Here is an 11,702-nt window from a genome sequence, read left to right as displayed (position 1 = left end):
CTTGGTGTTTGCGTACTGAGGATTTACCCAGAGCTTGATGCAGCCACACACAAAGGTAGCCATCAGGGCGAGGGTGGCGTTCGGTACATCCTTTCCCCCATTTTCCAGGTCTTTGTACATGGTGTCCCTGCGGACCCGGTCCATTCTCGATCCCCAAATGAAGTGGAAGATGGACCGGGTGACCGCAGTGGCGCAGGTCCAGGGAATAGGCCAGGTCTGCGCCACATACAACAGTACCAAAAGCCCCTTGCACCTGACAACCAGGTTCTTACCCACAATGGAGAGGGACCGAAGCTTTCTGTTGGTATTTGTTTTGATTGAAGAACTATCAGCATTTGGTGTGAAATTAATATTGTAGCAGGGCGCTATCGAGCAGCCAAGAAAATGGGCGAGGAGGATAGCCATTGAGTTCAAGTAGACGTCATCGATGTTTTCCGTGGTATCCCCAGAGTTAGTTCGTTCTGTTTCAGCTCCATTTAACATGGAGCTGCCCAGGACGTGACCATTCTCAGTTTGTGACTTTGAACAATCTTATTGGTGCAGGGTTGGAGTTGCGTTAGTGCCTTTGCAAGTCCTGTCATTTATTACACAAGCGGCTGCATGTCCAAAACGATCTCTGCGATTTCCAGGGAAGTGGAATCAAATTTCACTGCAAAACTGGAAACCAGGATTTTCACAGCAGAAGTGCAGTCATGTTTTCAGCATAGCTGCAGCTGCTCGTTTCACTGATAACGTTGGAAAGCTATGCTTCATCACAGAAAGCAAAGCAGTAAGAAGCTACGACGCCCAGCGTGGGGCTCGAACCCACGATGCTGAGATTAAGAGTCTCACGCTCTACCAACTGAGCTAGCCAGGCTTGACTTGGTTGTCTTGTTATTTATCTAAAATCCTTATTTTCCCTTTTCACACCAAAGCCCCTGCAACCTCATTTCAATGTGCCAAAGATGATCCACCTCGAAAATCACAAGTTCCCAGTTTATTCTGCTCAATCACAAATAATATCATTTACATCTTCCACTTTTCAGCTGTTACTCCTTCAGACCATAATAACCCATTTTCATTTAACATTCAAAATTCATATTTCAATGTCGGTGCCCTCATCCTTGAGCTGCCCATGTGACTGTCAGTCACTCTGGGATGGTGAATCTGCTGCAATAAACCCAGTGATTTCTGTTACAGATTGTGTGAGATGTGTGTCTGTCTGCCCAGTCTCACTTAATACTTTCAGCACTTTGTTTGATCAGTACATCAGCAACTTCTGTAGCTTCGCATTTGGGGGCTGGATTTTCACACTTCAGTTAAAAACTATTCAAAGATCAAGAAGAATCTGCTGCATACCTTGTGAAATGTCATTTTTCACAGGAGAAGAGACGTTCATACGGAGTGTCAGTTACGTTTTCCCAAGTGGAGCTAAGAGAAAATTCCACTCACGCGGAGATTGTGTCAATGGTGCTCTGGGATTTACTGAGCGGGAGAAATCTTCCTGTTTTTTTCTTGATCTTGTGCTTGGTGGATGGAGAAGATTGGCCCTGGTTGTAGGATCTTGCCTGCCAGGGATGTGCAGCAAGCAGCTGATTGAAGATGCAGTGGCCATGGACAGTGTGATGACAAAATCCTGCTGCTTGTCCCTGTCTCACTGAGCGTGGAGCTGGGGAAGACACGATCGTTGATGGGTTTGTTTGATTCCAATCTCTTCATAAACTTCAATTAACTAAATGCAGGTACATAGTTGGTTTATTGTCGGATCACAATGTTGAGAATAACTGCTTTGAAACCTGGATGTCTGGAGGTCTGACTAGAAAATAGTGGAGCTGACAAAGTTTCGAAGCTATCTCCTGAAGGCATAATCCCGATTGACGATCTTCTGTATCACCGGCAACATCACAGGGTAACAAAATAAAAGAAGCTGGGCTCTTGGGTAGCCTTGAAACGCCAATCTTTCTCTCAATAACTGAATGCACTGGCTATTTGCAAAACCGAAGCTATTGGCATGAAGCTTTGCCGAAGCTCCTAATGCAGGGAGCTAGTCTTGTTGGACAGCTGGAGGTCTCTCGGTTTTCAGCTCCAATCTCCAGTTTATGTGTGATGCTTACATGCATTAGAGTTGTGGAGTTAGCATGAACATGAGCAGCAATGGTAACATTCACAGTGTGAACAACCAGCAAAGATACCGCCTCACAAAGCAGGGACCATTGAATTGAAGCAGTGACGGTGAGTTTTACTGGCAAAGAAAACACATTTGACATCACGAGTCTGCTTCAGGGTCTCTTTTACTGCTGGATTCATCATAAAGTTCCTTTCTGCTCTTCCACAAGCACTTCTGCTTCACCTTTACTTGTATTCTCATCCCTTCATTCCCCGTTTGGCAGGAGTAACGAGGTGAGGCAGGATAAACTGCACCCTTACCAGGAATGTGGTGGTCTTAGCACAGAGACCACAAGCCAATCCCTCTCATTCTCTGGTGTCATCAATCAAACATTTTACACCAACAGTAAAGACAATCGCTATAATCCTATAATTGTGACATTGTTTTTTTTTTCCTGGTGGATTAGGAATTCCAATTTAAATTCTGGAGATTCATAATCTTTTGAGACAAGAAATGTCTCCTTACCTCAGCCATAACAAAAGACACATTATCTGAGGAATGTAAGTCCAGTACAAAACATCCCATTCTCAGAGTGTCTCCGAATGTCAGACTTTACACAGAGCATAAACAGGAAATGAGGGGTATATACAGATGGGCTGTTAGATAATGTGAAAGACGGCCAGGTGGATACACAGAGACAAAGAGAGATAAGTAGAAGCTTACTGTGGTAGACACTGGAAGGACCAATTCTCCACTTCACATGGCTGCTGACAGAAAAGAAAAAAAAACAGAGGATCTCATTACCTCAGGGCAACAGAAGGAGCAATAGTGCTGTTCAAGTCCCTTTAAAGTTCAAAAGTTAATGCTGGTAAGCTAAGGAGCAAGTGTGATTTTGATAAATAAATGATTCAAAAGATAAAGTTAACAATGTCTCCCAGCATATTACTATAGAAACACAGTTAACCTGGCAGTGACGAATGGTCAGTGGATCCGAAATGTTTCCCTCTGCAGATATTACCATGCTTGCTGAGTTTCTCTTTGGGTTACTGTTTTTGTGTCAGATTGTCAGATTTGTTTTATCTTAAATGATAACTTTTGGGACAAAACAGATCGGGTGTCAGCTCCTGAAAAATCAGTCAGAAGCGCTATCACCAACATAGAGTAGTACTACAGAGCTTCCATTCCCTTACGGGGAAATTGGTCTCAGGCCGCAGCGGCGAAAGTGCCAAATGCTAACCACTAGTCCACCAGGGAAAGCGACCGAAAAGATTGTGTCTTTGCTTAGTGATCTGCTTTTGCGTTTTCATGTGTGATCACTTTCGCTGCAGATCGGTTTTGCCATCTCCGATTTTCTTTTTGCAGCATGTATCCTGGTGGCTAGCGTTTTGCCCATTTGTCCAATGTAGTGCTTGTCACAGTTCTTGCAAGGTATTTTGTAAATGACATTCGTTTTGCTCGTTGTCTGTCTAGGGTCTTTTAAGTTCATTAGTTGCTGTTTTAGTGTGTTGGTGGGTTTGTGGGCTACCCTGATGCCAAGAGGTCCGAGTAGTCTGGCAGTCATTTCAGAAATGTCTTTAATGTAGGGGAGCGTGGTTATGGTTTCTGAGCCTGTTTTGTCTGTTTGTTTGGGTTTGTTGCTGAGAAATCGGCGGACGGTGTTCATAGGGTACCCATTCTTTTTGAATACGCTGTATAGGTGATTTTCTTCTGCTCTTCGTAGTTCCTCTGTGCTGCACAGTGTGCAGTGGCTCGTTGGAATAATGTTCTAATGCAGCTTCGTTTGTGGGTGTTGGGATGGTTGCTCCTGTAGTTCAGTATTTGGTCCGTATGTGTTGTTTTCCTGTAGACGCTGGTTTGAAGTTCCCCATTGACTGTTCGCTCTACTGTGACATCTAGGAATGGCAGATTGTTGTTGTTTTCCTCCTCTTTTGTGAATGTTATGCCAGTAAAGGGTATTATTGATGGTCTTGAAGGTTTCCTCTGATTTGTTTTGTTTCGTGATGACAAAGGTGTCATCCACGTAGCAGACCCAAAGTTTGGGTTGGATGGTTGGCAGAGCTGTTTGTTCGAGTCTCTGCATTACTGCCTCTGCTAAGAACCCTGATATCGGAGATCCCATGGGTGTACCGTTGGTTTGTCTGTAGGTTTTATTAGTGAAAGTGAAGTGGGTGGTGAGGCATAGGTCCACTAGCTTGATGATGTTGTCCTTGCTGATGAGGTTGGTGGTGTCTGGTGTATGTGTCTTCTGTTCTTCTCATAATACTGCAGTCAGTGTTTCTTTGGCCAGGTTTTTTCTTGCAAGAACTGTGACAAACACTACATTGGACAAACAGGCAGAAAGCTAGCCACCAGGATACATGAACATCAACTAGCCACAAAACGACATGACCCACTATCACTCGTATCCTTACACACAGATGAGGAAGGACACCACTTTGATTGGGACGACACATCCATCCCAAGACAAGCCCAACAGAGACATGCACGAGAATTCCTAGAAGCATGGCATTCCAACCGGAATAAATTCCATCAAACAAACACATTGGCTCCAAATCAGTCTACCATGCCCTGAGAAAAAACACAGGAAATGACATCACCAACCCAAGGAAACCTGAACATATAAATAGAAAGCGGGACATGACACCAGGGCTTCACCCGAGGCCCACTGATCATGTTAACTAGAATGGCGACAAAACGTCTGGGAACAAACCTTCCAGCTCAGTGAACCAGCTTACATCCAGTAAAAATAAAGACCCATTCTTTTGTGGACCGAGAGGAGGACAGTGTGACCGTGTTGGAGGTGGAAGGAAGACGTCGGGTTGGCTGTGCACCCTTGCAACCGGTGGATCTTAATGCTGGATTCAGCCTAGCGCTGGGTCAGGGGAGCAGCCAACCTGCAACGATGGCTGCGACGAGTGCTCGTGCCCTGGGTCAGGGGGTCCAGAACACAATCCGTGTTTCCGTGAAGAAGGTGGATGAAGGTGCACCTGTGGACTGCAACTTCTTCATGAAAAGGGTCCTGTTGGACTGTTGTGGGTTCACTGCTGTGGACATTTACTGCCTGCAGTATTTCCCTGGAGGAGGTTTATATGATGTAACCTTCAGGAGTGCCAAGCTTTGCGAGCGCTTCCTGGAGTTTTTCAAGCAGAAAGGAGGTAAGGGCCCCTCTCAGTACTGACCACTGTCCCGCTGTTCGTGATGTCAGTGCAGAGGAGCCGTATGCTGACTGTACACATGTACAACCCGCATGTGCCAGCAGTTGATCTCCTGACCTTCCTCGGAAGGTACGTGAAGGTGGAAGGGGAAAGAACCAACATCATGGACCCTTCGGGATCTGGACCAGTAAGAGGCAGGTCAAGGTGACGCTGAGGAAGGACGTGGCCGGGAACATCATACACCCACCATCCAGCGTCGCGATCGGTGGGAGCAAAGGCTACCTGACCTACACAGGGCAACCTAAAGTGTGCCAGGCCTTTGGTAGGTCAGGTCACGTGGCGGCCGACTGCAAAGCCACCATCTGCAGGGAGGAGGGACACTTGGCAAACGATTGCCCACAAGAAAAAAGCTGCAACCTTTGCGGGGAAGCGGGCCACATCTATAGGGCATGCCCGCATCAGGGGAACACCTATGCCCAGGTCGCCAGCAGGGGCAATGCGGGGCGAGCCCCCCCGGAGGAGGGGAAGGCACCAGGCCCCTGCAAGGACCCCGCTAGTGTGCAGGACAGCCAGGTCGTGCAGGCGGGCCCAGCCCCACAGGATGGACCCGAGGCCAGCAAAGCGCCTCTGCAGGCTCCGCTCCCCCCGGACAACCCAGAGTCGATGGAGGAGGCGACAGGTGACCCAAGGGAGTGGACGACGGTCCGGAAAGTGAGGAGGAAGGTGTGCTGGTGGGCCCCGGCACCGCAGCCATCAGGCAGGAAGAGGCAGCTACAGGGGGGGGAAAGATTCGGAGGGGGCCCGCCCAAAGCAGAAGCTAAAGATCTCAAGGGAGAAGGAAAGCAGCACACCGCTTCCAGGTGATGGGAGGCGCCCTGAGACTCCCACCGACACCCAGCCACGCGCTGCTTTGGCCCTGGAGGCCCCCCTGAACCTTCAGGCAGGAAGCAGGAAGCAGTGTGTCCCCAGCCTGACCCAGAGCTGGACTCTCCTGACTCCATACCCCCGACGGGGGGATGCCACCCGGAAGGCAGCACGGACGGTTTCCTGAACCCGGAGAGCGTCCAGCAGTTAGCCCGGGCAATGGGCATGAAGGGACAGATGGAGGGGCTGGACCTTGGAATCGGGGAGGGTACTGCGGTCACTGCGGGTACGAGTTGTGAGCATTAATGTGCGCAGGGTCAAGTCCACCTCAAGATGTGTGTCCACGTCGGCCTACCTGACCACCGTCAAGGCAGACCTCCTGTTTCTGCAGGAGTACGGGATACCGCAGCTCAGCAGGTACAGGAAGTGGTCGGGTGCCTGGACCTGTGGGCCTTTGATCTGGTCGGGGGGGGGGGGGGGAAGCGACTGTTGCTCCTTGGGCCTGGCTATTCTGCTGCGGGGGCACAAACTCATCATCTCTCAAGTTCAGGAGGTGGTGGCGGGGGTGCCTCCTAGTGGCTGATGTCACCTACAGGAACGCTCCCCTGAGGCTGATCAAGGTGTACACCCCAGCGGAGTGAGCGGTTGGCCGTCCTGCAGCGGCTTCCACCCCTGCTGGCTACGTCCAGGCCGGTCATCCTAGGCGGAGACTTCAACTGCATCATCGATGCAGATGGAACATCCGGCATGGGGACAGTAGGTGGGGGGGAAGTCAACCAGACGTCACATCCAGATTCCTGGTGGGCACGGTGAAGGACGCCAAGTTGATCAATGTCTTCAGCACCCGTGCAGACGGAGTGCAGTGGAGATGCACCTGGTCGCGGCCAGACGGGTCTATCAGCTCAAGGATAGACATCCTGTTTGTGTCGCGGGCGCTCTCAGTCAGGTCCACCGGCGTCGAGCCGGTGTTCTTCTCTGACCACTGCCTCCTGCTGGCCGACTGTCACTTACAGGACGACCAGCAGGCCGGCAAGGGGACGTGGAACCTCAACACGACTCTGTTGACCACAGAGAACTTCAAGGAGCTTAAGAGGGAGTACGCTGGTTGGAGAACTGTGAAACCCCTCCGAGTCTCTGGGCGACTGGTGGGAGACGGTGAAGGAGAACATCAAGAGGTTCTTTGTCCTCAAGGGCGTTCGGAAGGCGAGAGAGAGGTGGGGAAATCTGTCATGACTCCAGAAAAGGATGCAGAACCTGCTCCTCCTGCAGTCAATGGGGGTCGATTTCACAGAGGACCTCCGCGAGGTGAGGGGCCAGCAAGCCTCGCTCTTCGCCGCAGAGGCCTCCAAGATTATCTTGCGGTCCAGGGTCCACTCCGTGGAGCAGGCTGAGACGTGTTCGCGTTTCTTCTTTCAGAAGGTGCACAAAGAGAGCTCTGTGCTTAGCCGGCTGAAGGAGGACGACGGCTCGGTGATGTCGTCTCGGCCCCACATTTTGAGGATCAGCAGATTCTTCTATGCCGGACTGTACAACACGAAGCCCACGGACAGCATGGCCTCCGAGTCGTTCCTGTCGTCTATCACGGAGGTCTTAGACGATGGCACGAGGGAGTGGCTGGGCCGGCCAATATCCCTGAACGAGCTGACCAGAGCACTCAAGTCCGTTGAGAGAAATAAGACTCCCAGGAGCGAAGGCTTACCGGTTGAGCTGTATTCCGCTCTGTGGGACCTAGTCGGTCAGGAACTGCTGGAGGTGTACGACAGAGTGCTTCGGGCAGGGGAAATGTGCAAGTCCATGAGGAAGGGCATCATCACCCTCATTTACAAGGGGAAGGGGGAAGAGGGAAGAAATTAAGAATTTGCGTCCCATTTCACTATTGAACGTGGACGACAAAATCATGGCCAAGGTCATAGCCAACCAGGGCAGGTCTGTCCTGGAGTCGCTGATTGCCCCTGACCAAACCTGTGCTGTGCCAGGCAGGAAGCTCGCTGGGAGCCTCGTGCTCATCAGGGATACGATCGCCTACGTGCAGGACAGGCGGGTGGACACCTGCCTCGTCAACCTGGACCAGGAGAAGGCCTTTGACGGGGTCTCTCATGCTTACATGAGGGACGTCTCGCCAAATTGGGGTTCGGGGAGGGTATCCACAACAGGATCCGGCTGCTCTACACCAACATTGTTAGCGCAGTCTCGATGAACAGGTGGGAATCGGACAGTTTTCCCGTCAGATCTGGAGTCAGGCAGGGCTGCCCCCTCTCTCCTGCCTTGTTTGTGTGCTGTGTGGAGCCCATCGCCGCATCCATCAAGAAGGACGTGAGCCTGAAGTTCGTGACTATCCCAGGCAGCGGAGGCCTTCAGGTCAGGACCTCCCTGTACATGGACGATGTTGCCGGCTTCTGCACCAATCGTCGGTCGGTGAGTAGGCTGTTGGACATCTGTGGCCAGTTTGAACTGGCTTTGGGTGCCCAAGTCAATAGGGGTAAGAGCGAGGCCATGTTCTTTGGGAACTTCATCCCCCTCACCGTCAGGACAGACTACCTGAAGGTGCTGGATGTTTGGTTCGGTGGAGCTGGGGCGTGCACTAAGACTTGGGAGGAGCGTATCACCAAACTGAAGCAGAAGCTGGGCAGTTGGACGCTCCGGTCCCTCTGCATCACGGGTAAGAACCTGGTTGTCAGGTGCGAGGGGCTTTCGGTACTGTTGTATGTGGCGCAGGCCTGGCCTATTCCCTGGACCTGCACCGCTGCAGTCACCCGGGCCATCTTCCACTTCATTTGGGGGTCGAGGATTGACCGGGTCCACAGGGACACCATGTGCAAAGTCCTAGAAAATGGGAGAAAGGGCGTACCGAATGCCACCCTCGCCCTGATGGCTATCTGTGTGTGCGGCTGCATCAAGCTGTGCGTAGATCCTCAGGACGCAAACACCAAGTGGCACTACTTACTGAGGTTCTACCTGTACTCGGTGTTGCGAAGGATGGGCTTGGCCTCGTTGCCGCAGAACGCTCCAAGTCGTTGGACCGTCCCGTACCACCTGTCCTTCGTGGAGAAATTTTTGAAGGGAAACACCTTTGACCACAAGGCCGTCAGGCAGTGGTCAGCACATAGTAACCTCGAAACCCTTCGGGAAAAGGAGAGGGTGGATCCCGTCGTGTGGTTCCACATGCAGACGGCCGAAGTCGTTTGGCAGAATGCCTCATCGCCAGAACTTTCAAACAAACATAAGGACATTGCTTGGCCGGCAGTGAGAGGGGTTCTGCCAGGGAGATCCTTTATGCATGCCCGGAATCTCTGCGCCACCGCACGCTGCCCTCGAGGTGGCTGCGGGGTTGACGAGACTGTTGATCACCTCCTTCTGGAGTGTGCCTCTGCACAGGAGGTCTGGAGGTGGATGCAGTGATATTTGACAAGGTTTGTCCCGAGCAGCTCCGTGACGCGTGACTCCGTGCTCCACAGGCTGTTTCCCGTGAGGCACACCGAGACCAACATCAACCGCGCCTGGAGGACCATCAATACGGTGAAAGACGCTGTTTGGTCTGCCCACAACTTTCTGGTCTGCCAGCTGAAAGAACTGACCCCGACCGCGTTTTGCAAAGTGGCGCACTCCAAGGTCCAGGACTACGTGCTAAGAGACGCGCTAAAGCTTGGGGCAGCCGCCGCCAAGGTGCGGTGGGGAAAGACCACCGTATGAAACCCCTTGTCCAGAATAGAAAAAAAAAGGCCCTATCTGGTATCAGAGATAATGGGAACTGCAGATGCTGGAGAATCCAAGATAATAAAATGTGAGGCTGGATGAACACAGCAGGCCGAGCAGCATCTCAGGAACACAAAAGCTGACGTTTCGGGCCTAGACCCCCCCACTAGAAGGGTCTAGGCCCGAAACGTCAGCTTTTGTGTTCCTGACATGCTGCTCGGCCTGCTGTGTTCATCCAGCCTCACATTTTATTATCTTGGACCCTATCTGGTCACTGGGCCCAGCTGGCCCCTTCCCCAACTGGTCAGGGTCCCAATGCGGACTGTGCGGGGAGACGACTGCCGGGGTATTTTCTTTGCTTTTTTTGTCTTCTTTGTTTTGTTTTTTTCCTTTAGTTGGTGTACGTACCCCCTAGGTAATCCGGAGCGGCTTACATGACTGGGTAGGTGTATAAATATGTTTTATTTTGTGCATCTTATGAATAAAGTATATTTTTTTAAATTCAAAAAAAGCGACGAAACGTGTGAAAATGAACCTTCCAGCTCAGTGAGCAAACTTACATCCAGTCTTGTTGTCTATTCGAAAACGTAATACCATGCCACAACTACCAGAAAACATGGCATTGGACAGACAGAAAGGAAATTAGCCATCAGAATATGTGAACATCAGCTAGCAGCAAAATGGCACAATGAATTCTCCTTAATATCTGTGCATTCAGACAATGAAGGCCGTCAATTTAACTGAGGCTAAGTGGCCACAGTAGCCCACGTCAAACACAGGCATGCATGGAAATTCCCGGAGGCATGATTCTCCATCCATACTTCAAATCAACAAATTTATAGAATTGGACCCTATTTACAAACCCATACAGATCAAAACTGGAAATGACAGTACTCACCATAATGGACTGGACAGCATAAATTCCCAGCACAGTAGAATAACATTGCTTCAAAGGCTGTCTCCAGGCACGGTGACAAAACTCCTGAACAAATATAAGCCAGCTCAGTGAGCAAGTCAACAGTCTTATCCACAACCCGAGCTATTGATCTTTGCCAAAACTTTAGACTACATTTTTCATTCTGTCCCATTGGAGAACAATTCTTGTAGCTCACAAAACTGCTACTTCAAAGTAACATCAAAAAAAGTCCAAATGAATGCGTTGATGAGGGGAGTTCTGACCAGTCATGTAGATGTGGGTATCACCTGATGCATGGAGAGTGCTTTCTGACCAGAGCTGTAGCAGATGAGTGTCAGATACACAGACAGACTGGGCAAATAGATTCACATCAGAGCTCACATCTCCCAGCCTGGGAATCTGAGGCAGTGCTCAGACATTCAAGTAATGAGCCTCAATATCAGCTCAGCAAGATCTCACAATTGCATTTGCAGATACAAACTATTTTGTTTTACAATTTCATGATGCAATCAGGAAAATCCATGATACAAAAAGTAACCTCCTTCTCACTCCACACCCTTTCTACCTCGGTACCGTCCTACAGGTAATATACATTCCCCGATCTCTAACATTCTGCAGGATCCCACCTTTTCCTACATTTGCACTATTCTCCCATGTCTGCAAATGTCCCTTTCTCTGGAACATGTCCAGGTTCTATAACCTTCCTATCTCTGAAACATCCCCAGAACAGCACCAGAGGTAAATGGAGGTGATTGAGATCGGGATGATTTTGTGCACATGAGAATTTTACATAAATACGGAGGGTTGCAATCACAGGAAGGGGTTTCAGGGAGCTAAAAAGCATGTGATCTGAATGCAGTAATATAAATAGAAATGGTTGTCAGGAGTAGAGGAGACTACACAGACGTCAATACATGTCAAGTTTGGGAAGGCTGTGCTAAGTGGACGAGATGTCATAGGTAGACAGGACCTTAGAACTAAGAGGAGG

At 50.2% G+C, this 11,702-nt stretch overlaps 1 non-coding gene across 1 annotated transcript; it reads right to left on the bottom strand.

The window, feature by feature from the left end:
• Positions 1-783: 783 nt before the first annotated feature.
• trnak-cuu (transfer RNA lysine (anticodon CUU)) lies at positions 784-856 on the bottom strand. The gene has a single exon. It is a non-coding gene; the product is annotated as a tRNA-Lys (tRNA).
• Positions 857-11,702: the final 10,846 nt, after the last annotated feature.

This window comes from Stegostoma tigrinum, chromosome 8 (assembly GCF_030684315.1).
Source record: "Stegostoma tigrinum isolate sSteTig4 chromosome 8, sSteTig4.hap1, whole genome shotgun sequence".
Taxonomy (NCBI): Eukaryota; Metazoa; Chordata; class Chondrichthyes; order Orectolobiformes; family Stegostomatidae; genus Stegostoma; species Stegostoma tigrinum.
This window is presented reverse-complemented; position numbering and strand designations above follow the sequence as displayed.